General features: G+C 37.7%; 1 protein-coding gene across 1 annotated transcript in view; it reads left to right on the top strand.

The window, feature by feature from the left end:
- Positions 1-14,368, top strand: part of LOC133650790 (autism susceptibility gene 2 protein homolog) — a 451,545-nt gene that overhangs the window by 319,632 nt on the left and 117,545 nt on the right. The window lies entirely within an intron of this gene.

Raw genomic sequence — 14,368 nt, 5'->3', positions numbered from 1 at the left:
TGCGGGATAACGCATTTACATGTTCTCATGAATTATGGATCTGCAGGGAGGCGTCTAGGGTGTTTTGGATGACCCTTTGCCCTCAGGTCCTGTGTATATCTGTGTGTGAGCTGATTAGAATTTCATCACAGTGCATTTTCCAGTGTATACTGCTTGGTCAGAAAAGCAAGTCTTAGACCGTCTGGCAGAGATCGGCAGGTATTTTTAATGAAGCTCCAAGCTGATGTAATTGGGGCTAGATGTTGCTTTGTATGTGCAGTTAAGTCGTTGTCATTGTTAGTACGTCCACCAGGAGACTTTGTATTCTCTGGGGTTTGTCAGTTATTTAGTTGGTTAGTTAGTTTAGTAAGTTAGTTAGCAAAATAGCTTAAACAGTTAATGGTGGATTTTGATGAAACTTAGAAACACAAGAAACCAGTGATAAGCTTTTGGTGATGATCAAATCTTTTGTAGAACATTACCTTAAGTTTACGTTACCAGGCTGAACTCCAGCGTGTGTATGCTAGAGTCCTGCCTCCACCCATAGAGACAAAGACATATTACTTACAAGAGGGTTATTTCGATTAAACTGGGATAAGGTACAAGTGATTCGGGTTTGGGTGTCATCCGGATAACTGTCTGGATGCAGAACTTGTTTTGCGAGGTAGGGTCAGCAGTCGTTACGGGCCATTTTTTTCTTAAATGGAATAAGAAACAATTAATTAGATTTTGGGGCTGATCTGGATCATTTCTACTGCGTTATCTTACGTATACGTTCCCAGGCTGAACTTGTGTGTGTGTGTATGCTAGTGGCCCAGCCTCCCCCCACAAAGACTGACAAGACTGGATGATTGACAAGAGGGTTCACAACTTAACACTGTTCATGTTGTTATGCTTTAGAACAAAAACACCCAGGTGCTGAGACCGATGCACAAAACAAATCTCTTGCAGTCTGTTTGGAAGCGACAGATGAACAAAATAATTACTAATGGACATGACCATTGTATTCATTCTTCCATTAATGAACTCTGCTATGTGAAGAAACTGTTATGTATTCATTTTAAGAATAATTTAAAATGGTATTGGCATATATTAAATCAGACTTTAAAGAAATGAGATAATAAACACGTTAACATGTAACATGGGTGATCCATATCACCATCTAGATTTTTGTGTTGTTATTTTACTGATTTTTTACTATTAGAAGAAAGGGTCTTTGCTCTCTGAGTGCTTTTCTAGTTATTTTATACTATCAGTCAGTTTCTCAGTACTTGGTAGATGGCATGCAAAGCACACCAAGCAATAGTTTGGTCAATTGTGTATTTGCATTGTTATGTGGATATGTTGTTTCCCTGGTCAAAGGTTCTTAAAGGTAATGAAATAAATGATCTGTGGTGTAGTACTTTTTAACACAGTTGAAACCACAGAGCATACATCCCCTTATTGACTGTATGCTAAACTGTCTTTATGAAACTGTTATCGCAAGACGCTACAATACTTATTGCGATATAGATTTTAGGCCATATCACCCATCCCTACTCTGAAATACCCTTTACAAAATCCATATTGGAATCACTTCCACCGGTGAGAAGAGTGTGCAACATTTTCACTCCGCATTAACTTAACTTATTGTTAGGTAGGCTGACCATATTCTGAAATCCCAAAAAGAGGACACATATATGCGTGCCAAGGCGGGGACTAGGTGAAAATTTGCCAATGATACTCGAACTTGCTTTATAAATAATATATTTATTTAAATAAAGCATTTTTCTCCTCTGTAGACAGCAGTGTTGGCGCTAGGAATTTTCAAAATGGGGTCCCAGGACCCCATCAAGTAATAAAAATGGGGTACCACAGTAAAATTGTGGGGTCCCACTTTTTTGTAAGCGTTTTGAACACAGATAAATGGATGCATTATTCTGTTATATGTCACATTCTATATTGTGTTTTGGAAAAAGGTTGTCATAAATGTTACTTCATTCATTAAAAAAATAAATAAAAAAAGAAGTGGAAATGGATGGATGGATGGACAACTAATTTTAAAAAGTATGTTTTTGGGGTGGAGGAGTCTGATCGGGTGCTAGTTAACTTGAAGCTAACAGCTACCCTGTCTCCATCCTGGAAATGTGGATCCAGCGGGAGATAAAAGTGAAGTTTCCATGGACTCAAAGACTAAAACAAGACATTTACTGGAAACTTGGCAAAGGATGAAGTTAAAAAGGTTGACTTTACACTCACCTTATTGTTTACCATCAAGTCTTTCTTTTGACAGCACCTCGCGCTAAACGTGTCCCAGTGCAAACTGAGGAAGTGTTTGTCATTGACAAAACTTTCGGCCAATCAAAATTTACGACCAATAAAAACGCAATACACGGGGACGGAAATGTGACCTGGCAAATATAAACAAAACAAAACACTGGCGGAAAACAATGATCGAGACAATAAAAAAACAAGCAAGCCGGGCGGTAGGTAAAAAAAAGAAAACAAGTCCTTTCTGACTTCAATGCTTAAAAAGACACAAAAAGTGCGGTAACGCCAACACTGCTTGACAGTATAACAGAATAAGTCACATTTATATTCTGTAACTGTGTGGAATGCTAAAACACCCTCTGCTGCGTTTACAATGTCTTCTCCTTTTCCAGGTCGCACAAAGTACTCTGTCAATTTAGCAGACGAGCTCTCGCCCTGCACAGCTGTTTTGTACTTTGTAGTGTCGATATGGGCTTTTAGATCTTTATTTGCCACAGATACATACGTTTCTGCTTTGCACACAGTGGATTCTGCTTCCCATGTATCACGGCCAGGACCAAAACACGAATACTTTTTCCGCAAATCATCCGTGAAGTTGCATTTAAGTTTCGGCATTTCTTGTTTTCATGTCTGTCTCTCCACTCACTAGCTCTCTTGCTCTCTGTCTCTGCCCCTCCTTCACGAATGTTTCTGCGTGCGCATGTAACAGGTACTTTAGCTAGTATAGTAGAAGTTCTCAATATTGGGCTAATCAGAAGTCTAGATTACGACTCGGAGAGAGTAGGACAGACAATTAAATGCTTTAAATGATACTGGTCTTATTTAAATATGTACAGTGCAACAAATAGTGGACAGACATTGATAGGAATGGCCATTCAAAACCAAAGAAAAAAACAAAGGAATCTCAACAAACAATGTTGGTTTAGTTCATTGATTAAGAGTTCAGGTAATTCATACAAGGTGGTTTTAAAAGTTCTTAAAGTTCATAGGAGTCATATGAGACTGATCGCAGTCCATATGCGCATTCACAGTTTATACGGCCACACGGGTTGGGGTTGTGGATATGGCAGTTTGTAGTGAGAGTTCAGTTTATGGGCAGGGTGTGTATGAGGTAGTGCAAAGGGCTGCAGAGTAATGAGATGCGAGGCAAGGGGTTCGGCTATAAGCCGCCTACCGCCCGACCAGAGCAGGTGGAGTTCAGGGGTTGAGAGGTGGAGATCCCTGGGCTCAGGCTCAAGGCCTATCTACAGCTCGCCATCCAAGACATAGGGACCTGGCCTACGTAAACACAGGACCCGGAGTTCAATCAATGTGCGCACATAAACATCAACATTAAGTCATCTATTGTTCGACCTTCAATAAATAAGTTACACTTATTATTATCATTATTAGCAATAATACTGCTAACATTAACAATATTAAACAATCCCATGTATGTACAAAATAACAAACACGACAGTGCACAGTGTTGTCACTATGACGGGTGCAACATGAACAATATTAAACAATAGAAAATAACAGTGACGTCACTATGACGGGTGTAACATTAACAATATTAAACAATAGAAAATAACAGTGATGTCACTATGACGGGTGTAACATTAACAATATTAAACAATAGAAAATAACAGTGACGTCACTATGACGGGTGTAACATTAACAATATTAAACAATAGAAAATAACAGTGACGTCACTATGACGGGTGTAACATTAACAATAACAGTGACGTCACTATGACGGGTGTAACAGTGTTCATTCATTGTCTTTACCGTAGCATAAAAAGTGAAGATGACCTTAAAACGCCTCAACACTCAGTCACCATATGTAAGTACCCAAAATAAAGACTCGAAATAAATATAAATTCAATGGGATCAGAAACATTGGAGGAAACGGGATTAAAAACCGATGCTAACCGCCCATAGACAATACATGGGTACGGCTAGCAGCTACTATTAGCAAACAGATTCACTTACCAACTCGGCTTAATAACACTCTCTCGTCGCAACTCGGCCCTGATGGTCGGCACCTATAAGTTTACAATTAGTTGTAAAATGTTGGAAGGTTGTTTTTACGATATGCAGGCAAACGACAACTTTAAAACATACCGGCTTCAGATGTCCCCAGGCTTAGCCACCGCACCTGGCAGCCATCTTGGGACGGTGGATCATATAGAGCGTGATAGGCTGCAGCGGGTCACGTGAGCGCGTGTGTTAAACTCGTGAGATTAAACGTGGAAACGGCGCAGGTAATATGAGGGGATGCCAAATATGAGGGGATGCCATGAGAGGAAATATGGCTTATTTCCCACCCGTGTTACACGCACGCCTCCACACTTTGTTTTGTTTAACCTCTTCTTAACTCTGGACGTACATTGAAAATACACGCAACCCTAACTCGAAATGCCGGACATTTGAGGCATTTAAGAAACCCCGCCCGGACATCCCCGCAAAAGAGGACATGTCCGGGGAAAAGAGGACGTATGGTCAGCCTATTGTTAGGAATACTCTGTTTGCCCATCGTGTGTTTGAGGGGACATTGACTCAATAATACCAACAAACACAAACTCAGCAGCTTTTTCTGATATTAACAGGCTTCCACCTTCTCACTTACATGCTGTAAATGAGCATAGCGTGTCGATGTTTTTGTGATTGCTGTGTTTTGTGTTTGTGTCCAATTAACTGCTTGTGTGTTTGGTCATTATGCCATCTACTCCTTTGGCCCGGAACCAACACCCGGATAATTAGAATCGATTTAGTCCTAACTTAATTAATCCCACTGTTGAATCACTGATTCTTACTGATGAGTCACACTGTTAGCGCACCAAACGCTGATTTGTGTGTGTACTGCGTGTCTGCTGGATTATTAATAACTAAAACAAGAAAACAGTTTTCAGAAGTGCACAACCATGCATAAAAATGCATTTAACTAATCATATTCACTGGACTTTAAAATTATATTATGCAACATAGAATATAAGAAAAATAAGGAACAAAATAAGTGAATATCAGCAGCAAAGTTAGTCTGGTTTTGTTAAGTTTCTCAGTAGGATTTGTTGCGTTTGGATCACCATCAGACACGAGATGGAGAAAAAATAGAAAGAGTACAAATGGAAACCACTAGCTATTTCAAATATGACTATAGAAAGAAATAACTCTTAAATATGTATATATATATATATATATATATATATATATATATATATATATATATATATATATTAGAGATGCTCGGATAGGCAATTATTTCATCCGCAACCGCATCACAAAAGTCGTCATCCACCCGCCATCCACCCGAACCAACATTTTATCAAAACCACACCCGCCCGCCACCCACCCGTTGTTATATTTGTAATATAGACGATGCAAGGCATTAGTGAGGTTAGAAAGCTTTTCCCTGTTAAAGAAAAGAGACTGATCCAATGCAGCAGAGATATTAATTCGTGCCACGCATTAATATCTCTTGGCCACGCATTAGTGGCTAAGAGATATTAATGCGTGATAATATTATTTATCATTATTATAATATTATTGTCATTTCCATTAAGAAAGTGTTGACTATTGTTGCCAATGCCCTCAGATCAGGAGTGCGTTCCTCACACTTTGTGTGCGCAGTTGCAGCAAGCAGAACGATGCTTTTAAGAAGTTAAAACAATGTTTTAGAAAGACTAGGCCTATATTTTCGTTAGGTAAAAAAACATTTCTGAATTTATTTCAATGAATATGAATATTACTTGTTAACGTTATAATGCTCAAATAGGGACGAGGGCGGGGTGCACAGTGAAACAGTGAACAATTTTGCGACAAAGATGAACCTTTATTGATTGATCTGCAGCCATGACAAAATATCAGACAATCTCCATTGTCAACGACAGGCAGGAAAATAAAGATAAACACATAGCCTATGTTGTAGGCATAGGCATAGGCTCATACGTTTTTAAGTTGAAATAAAAAAATAAATAAAAAATGTGCCTCATAAGCCTTAGGCTGTCAATCTCAAACTTAAATTATACAATAACATATGTATGTCATCCCTATTTAAACGAAAATAAATTAAATAGATAATAATAATAAATTACCTGCAACTTATTGGCCAAGGCAAATAGCTGAAGGGGGGAAATCAAACCCATCAGACTGTGTTGTGTTGTGCTGCAGTGCCTGATGAATAATTGACTGTTTCAAAGAGTGCTGCTTGTTTTTCGTATGTGGGTAACAACATTTAACTATATTTCCGAATTGGTTCAACCGCCACCCACCCGAATCTATTTAAAATCTATTTTTTTCGTCTTGTGACCCGCCCGACCCGCGGTTTATCCGCGGACTCCGCGATTGTGTCCGCAAACCGCGCCTCTCTAATATATAGATATATCTCCGTCAGATTCAAGGCTGCATGGGACTATCAATGCATACTATTCAGTCTTTAATGAACAATCGTAAAATACAAAAACCTAAAAGGATCAATGAGTTAGTTAACAAACCAGCAGGATCGGCCAGATGATAACACAAAGCTGAAAAGATAAGGCAACAAACTATATTGGGAGACAATGTGAGCAGGCTATGTAGGACTTGGATCGGGTGACAAAAAGGCAAGTGCGAATCTGCAACTAATTAAAGTACCATATTTTTCAGACCGTAGGGTGCACCGGATTATAAGGCGCACTGCCGATTAGTGGGTCTATTCAGGTCTATTGTCATGCAAAAGGCGCACCGGATTATAAAGCGCATTAAAGGGGTCATATTATTATTATTTTTCTGCATTTAAAACTATCTTTAGGTCTACATAACATGTAATGGTGGTTATTTGGTCAAAATGTTGCATAGATTATGTTTTACAGATAATCTTCAAGCCGCTTTCTGACAGTTTCTTCAGGATGCGCCGTTTTGTGGGCGGTCTTATTTACTTGGCTCACCTTCAACAGCGTCTTCTCCCCGTCATCTTTGTTGTAGCGGTGTAGGACGGGAGTGAAAGAAGTGTCAAAACATGGACCTAACTGTTTTAATGACATTTATACTTTACTTAAATCAATAACTGAGCAGCATCTCCTCATCCGTGGCTCACTAGTGCAACAACATTTCACGGAAATGTGTCCCGTGAAAAAATGACTGACTCTCTAATAACTAAAGTTCCGTTGGGTGAATAATATAAACTCACTACACCGGTAGTTTTTAGCGTTTCCATAGCGAGTCTACTGACATATATAAGTAAGAAATTTACACTACTTTATATTAGAAATGGCAACAGCGGTGGATGAATGTCCCATAACAAGAAGATAGAGAAAAAGAAGAAGCTTATAGACTACGGCGAAACAAAACGGCAGATAATATGTCTGCTAGCAAGTGTAATTTTGAGGTCCTTATACACACAATATAATAATACCTGTATGTTAAAGGACAGTACGTCTGACTACGGTAGCTGTAATGCTCCGACAATCCATCAAGCGTTGCAGCTTCTTAGCTTACCAAAGTCGTACTAAAACATTTTGACCAATGTTTGAGCGCTGTGTGTAATGTTCTATATTCTTAATGGAACATTTAAAGTTTTGGTGTTGTTTACTGGCGTTATCTTGCAGTCTACACGTGTCTCTTATGTGTGACTGCCATTTACTGGTCACACTTATCATTACACTATGTACCAAATAAAATAGCTTCAAGATCGGTAACCACAGCCATAATTATTCCGTACATTAGGCGCACCGGGTTATAAGGTGCACTGTCGATTTTTTTATATAAATTTAAGGATATTAATTGTGCCTTATAGTCCGAAAAATACGGTAATTCTTTAAAAAATGTGGATGTTGTCAAACTAATCCCAGTTCACACGGACCTGTAAGAACTACAAATGTTGCTTAAATCAGAGGCCTCTACTATAAATCAAGTTGGAAATATTCAGGATACCTTCTTTGTTATCTGGCTTAACCTAGCCAAACATTGAAGATGGAGGATAAGCGGAACAACAAAGCTGTCAAACCTGGATTACCTAGTTTTGTAATGATCACCTTCACGTAATAGGGGTGGCGTTAGCAGCAGAATACTAATCACAAACATGAACTATGTGTATTATGACAACAACATGTGGCTGAATTTTCCCCAGGGATCAATAAAGTACTTTCTATTCTATTCTATTCTATTCTATTCTATTCTATTCTAAATGTACTATGAATATAGAAATTATAAATATACGTCTTAATAGTTGGCATTGAACTATATGACTTAAAGATGTCAAATTATCGAAAAATAGATTTGTGCATTTGGTCCCTATCGGATTTGAATCTACATTACTGGGATGAAAGGCAGATATGTTATCCATTAGGCCAAACATCCTAGCTGAAATGGTGTTTTCCAACTTTTCTTCTTAAAGGGAGAGATTCAACCATCGAATGGATTGATTACTCAGAGTTCTTTGCGGCAACAGTAATACGTTTTCAGCTAATTTTGTGGATATATCAACATATTTTTTAAAGATAAAATACGTTACCTGATTGTATAAAACTTTAATGAACATTTAAAGAAAAAAAAAGTTGAAAACAAAACTTAAATTGATAGGGGAAATATAGATTTCCCATTATAAATGCAAACAACTCATTTATGAATTGTTCAGTCCATGTTTGCTGGCTTCTTGCATTTACAAGATTTTGAAACTTTACAAAAAATTTGCATTTAAATATAATTAAACAAAAGCTATAATACATCCATAAATTAACACCATGTGTGAGTGTGAATGTTGTCTGTCTATCTGTGTTGGCCCTGCGATGAGGTGGCGACTTGTCCTGGGTGTACCCCGCCTACCGCCCGAAAGCAGCTGGGATATGCTCCAGCACCCCCCCCCCCCCCCCCCGCCCCTTGAGAGGGACAAGCGGTAGAAAATGGATTGATGGATGGAAATTAAAACCAATGTAATGCAAATGAATTACAAAACGGACTATTTATTGAGATACAAATATGGCTGTCATTGCTTACTCTTAATGCAATAAGTCAAAATGACTTCATTACCCAGGATGCATTTCTGCTAAAGTATTGCTATGTTTGCAAGTTTCAGACTAAATAAATGTTTCTTACTACAAAAAATACATTTTCCGATAGTGTTGAACATTTACTTGCATTCAAGGTTATTGGCAGGGAGGGAAAAAAAGCCAACCGTAAGTGAGAATGGTGGGATGAGTACCAATTGTATTGTCCAATATTTTGGAAAATCAGGAACACTGTAAAAACTTGGCATTTTTTGGGGTGTAAAAAAACGCCAAGTTTTATTGTCTCAATCTAGACAAATGTTTTAATAGAAAGTAGTTTGTATATAGTTTGTACACGCTGTTTAGCGCATGGAATTTAGGCCCAAAGTGTCTTCACAGGAATATTGTACCTAAGAAGAAAAATTGACAAAGAGCAATGGTGCATGTAAATCCTAGCTGCTTAGCTTTGCATGTGGCAATGAACAGCATCAATAAAGAAACAATTTGGGTTGATGTTGTTCTCTTTAGGTGTATTCATGTTGAGGAATATTTTTAAGTGTGTTGTTTGTGGCGTTGTGTGCGTGCGTTGCTTTGCCTCCTCCGCAGCGTCAAGAAACAAAAACAAAGGCGCCCTCGCTCTCTCAGGCCCTGATTGCAGTCATTAGGATGCACCCGGTGAGATGCGGCCGCACTTGAGGCGGTTCAGAAGCAACACCACTCGCTCGTTTTTAATAACAAGCGTGTACAATCGCTGCAATTAGCCCGCAGCTATGCAGAGATGAAGAACAGGAAAATGCGGAGAAGGAGGGAGAAAGCGAGCTCAAGCTCCATATTATTTGGACGCTTTGAATGCATGAAAACTCAACAATAATTATCAGCTTTATTGTGTTTTTTTAATCAAAATTACAAATAGAACTCTTCAACTGATTCCATTCTGGCTGACGGTTACAAGCTGAGTTTACTCCTGCCAGCACCGCCCTACTTTGTCCAAGTCAACATTTGTCAAACGGTGTGATGAGTTCAAGGAAAGAATACATTGTTTATTTCTCACAAACAGGGACGCGTTCTTACTTCTGTCATTCTTGTGGATGTTCACAAAAGTAAACACAACCAAGATAACATGTTTCTTTAACTCCTTAAAGTTAAAGTTAAAGTTAAAGTAACACTGATAGTTAAACACACTAGGTGTGGTGAAATGACTCTCTGCATTCGACACATCCCCTTGTTCCACCCGCTGGGAGGTGAGGGGAGCAGTGAGCAGCATCGGTGCATGAATAATTTTGGTGATTTGCAGTTCACTGACTGCTCATGTTAGAATGATGTAGATTTTGGAGTGTTATGGAGTGTTTTACGAGCATAAAAAGTAGGGATGTCCGATAATGGCTTTTTGCCGATATCCGATATTCCAATATTGTCCAACTCTTTAATTACCGATACCGATATCAACCGATACCGATATCAACCGATATATGCAGTCGTGGAATTAACACATTATTATGCCTAATTTGGACAACCAGGTATGGTGAAGATAAGGTACTTTTTAAAAAAATTAGTAAAATAAGATAAATAAATTAAAAACATTTTCTTGAATAAAAATGAAAGTACAACAATATAAAAACAGTTACATAGAAACTAGTAATGAATGAAAATTAGTAAAATTAACTGTTAAAGGTTAGTACTATTAGTGGACCAGCACACAATCATGTGTGCTTACGGACTGTATCCCTTGCAGACTGTATTGATATATATTGATATATAATGTAGGAACCAGAATATTAATAACAGAAAGAAACAACCCTTTTGTGTGAATGAGTGTAAATGGGGGAGGGAGGTTTTTTGGGTTGGTGCACTAATTGTAAGTGTATCTTGTGTTTTTTATGTTGATTTAATTAAAAAAACAAAAAACAAACAAACAAAAAAAACGATACCGATAATAAAAAAAACGATACCGATAATTTCCGATAATACATTTTAACGCATATATCGGCCGATAATATCGGCAGGCCGATATTATCGGACATCTCTAATAAAAAGTGTTTATAAGTGTGTCTGAATGTTGTGTGGAGCACCTTAAAAGACTTGCCTATAATAATATAAATCATAAAATAAATAGCGTCCCTACTTCACGGCGTGGCCTCACCTGCCATCATGGAAAGAAAAACATGTAAAAAGAAAAATAAATAATTAAATTGTTATATGTATCCAGTGATTAAACTATAAAGTTATTTTCCATTTAACTTCACCAGTTTTAGATAATTTTTTATTCAAAATCGCTGAATTTTCACATTTGCCTTTCAAATACTGAGAAGAGACTTGCGGTGAGTCACCAGCCAGTTGAGGCAGGTCACTGAGTTGAGCCTCACCATGGATTGCGCAATGACTCGGCTAACTGTTGGCCTGCTGTGCAGTGCCAGCAGTTCAAATTCTAAAGTTAATGATTATTTGCAAAAAAAAAAAGTTTATCAGTTTGAACATCATATTCAACTGAATATGGGTTGAAAATGATTCGCAAATCATTGTATTCCGTTTATATTTACATCTAACACAATTTCCCAACTCATATGGAAACGGGTTTTGTATATCTCGGATACGTTAAAGTACGTCCACATGGCAGACATGCTGCCTCTGTTTCAGACAATCCTGTGCGTATTGCTCACGTCATCACGACATTCTGTTTCAGCAGTGCTGTTTCAGTGATGAGTGGTTTTTTCGGTGGACACATTTTTGGTGCATCACTAGTCAATATTGCACAAACAATAGGCTATATGTGTATTTATATACAGTATGTACATATACATTCATACTAGCGTTGTGCCGATACCAATATTTTGGTACCGGTAGCAAAATATATTCCGATACTTTCGATACTTTTCGATACTTTTCTAAATAAAGGGCACCACAAAAATGGGATTATTGGCTTTATTTTAACAAAAAATCTTACGATGCAATAAACATATGTTTCTTATTGCAATCGAATAACAATGTTGGCCTTAAATAAAATAGTGAACATACTAGACAACTTGTCTTTTAGTAGTAAGTAAGCAAACAAAGGCTCCTAATTTGGTTGCCACTTGTTTATTTACTGTTAATATCTGGTTATTTTCTGTTTCAACATGTTCTATCTACACTTCTGTTAAAATGTAATAATCACTTTTTCTTCTGTTGTTTGGATGCTTTACATTAGTTTTGGATGATACCACAAATTTAGGTATCGATCCGATACCAAGTAGTTACAGGATCATACAATGGTCATATTCAAAGTCCTCATGTGTCCAGGGACATATTTCCTGAGTTTATAAACATAATATACATTTAAAAAAGGAAAAGTTATTTTTTGACTATAATACATACAGTATAGATGTAGTCATAGTAGTATCGACTAGATATGCTATTGTACTTGGTATCATTACAATGGATGTCAGGTGTAGATCCACCCATGGCATTTGTTTGCATTCATGTGCGCTAGTTTTTTTTAGCGGTGACGCCGTTGAGCTATTGTATCCTCCTACGGTGTGTAGTGAAGCATGTTTAGCTATTCCTCGTCCTGCAGGGATGATACTTGTAAGAAACTCACTTTATTCGTCGGCATGGAGGCGAAGATTAGTGATTTTGAAGTAGCTAAAGCACTGCCCACTGCGGATCAGTGTTCACTGCTAGCTAGCTAGCCATGTCTTAAAGCCCCTCTTCCCGAGGGCGTTGCAGTGTTATAGCTTCACCTTTATCGTCACTTTTTAGGCCAACATGCGTCCATTCTCCTTTTTCTGTCTACACACATTGTCTGCTTGTAAGTACTCCGTGATAGTGCACTGCCGAATATGCTCCTCTGCTCGTAAAACCAGCAATGTTATGATGTGACGGCGCGCCGTCATGCCCGTTAAAAAATAAATAAATAAATTGTGAACCGGTACTTTTCAAACAGTGTATAGTACCGTTTTGGATTCAGTAGTACCGTGATACTATACTAGTACCGGTATACCGTAAAACCCTAATTCATACACCGTATTACTTAAATTTGTTTTCACGTAAAAATAAAACAACTAATTTTTAAGGACTGGCGGCTTTTATTTTGCCACGGCAGGCCACCACAATGTTGTGATGCACGCTCTGGTTATTATACTGTATAATGCATATGTTCCTTCTTGACTGCACTTAAATGTAGAATATGTGTATAATATATTTATATTATTCACATGTGAATAATGCTGTATAGTATTTATTGTCTATTGTGAGCCAACTGTGGTGCTGAATTTCCCCCAGGGATCAATAAAGTACTTCTATTCTATTCTATTCTATTCTATTCTATTCTATACAAGCCACGGCATGTAAATATTGTATTGATTATTGTTGTTGGTTTTTTCGAAAACTTTGTAGGCGGAATAGATTACTCTCATTAGCTACATGGTTATCTGTCTAGTACGAGCTGTATTTAACAATTAGGAACACGCAAAAAAGAGAAAGACATTGGGTGTTCATGTCTGACATACTGTCGGGATTGTGAATAAAAAGCACAATTCCAAAACAAAAGTGCAGTTCCCCTTTAAGATAGCTACATGCCTTTTGTGTGCATCGCTGTCAAGACAGTGATAAGTGAATTTCTACCAAGTAGGAACTTATTTATGAATCAAATATTTTAATAGTTAAAACCATAAAAAACTGTTAACATCTTGTTGAATACAATTTTTTTTACATATTTATAGCCCTCTAAACATTAAATAACACACACATAGTTACCTTTGCACTTGTTTTATTCAATATAATATACGTTATATTAGAAAATAAGACATACTGTATTGAATGAATATGAGACATACTGTTTAGCAGGTTTTCAACAGGGAGTTTGTGACGTCTGCGGTGGTACTGCTGGAGGGTTGTAAAAATACTTGGTTGATTAAAAATGTTTTGATTACATATTCCTCTGCAATTGTTATACAATATGTGTTTATATACACATGCATATTGATAAAACACACTGTAGTGAACAGAAATACACACATTCGGCGACACTCAGGGTACATTATTAATCACCTGTGCCTCGAACGAGGAGGACCCGCCCTTATCCCTGATGTGCCAATCATGAGGCTCAGTCAGGTTTCCCATGATTAGTCAAGGGCCCGTTTTTAGTGAGCAGCTAGTTAATGTTTAGGTTTTTGGATGGAAAAAATGGATCGTTTTGTAACACAACAGACAAATAACAG

This window comes from Entelurus aequoreus, linkage group LG05 (assembly GCF_033978785.1).
Source record: "Entelurus aequoreus isolate RoL-2023_Sb linkage group LG05, RoL_Eaeq_v1.1, whole genome shotgun sequence".
NCBI lineage: Eukaryota > Metazoa > Chordata > Actinopteri > Syngnathiformes > Syngnathidae > Entelurus > Entelurus aequoreus.
The sequence above is the reverse complement of the archived record's forward strand: the minus strand, read 5'-3'. Positions and strand labels throughout refer to the sequence as shown.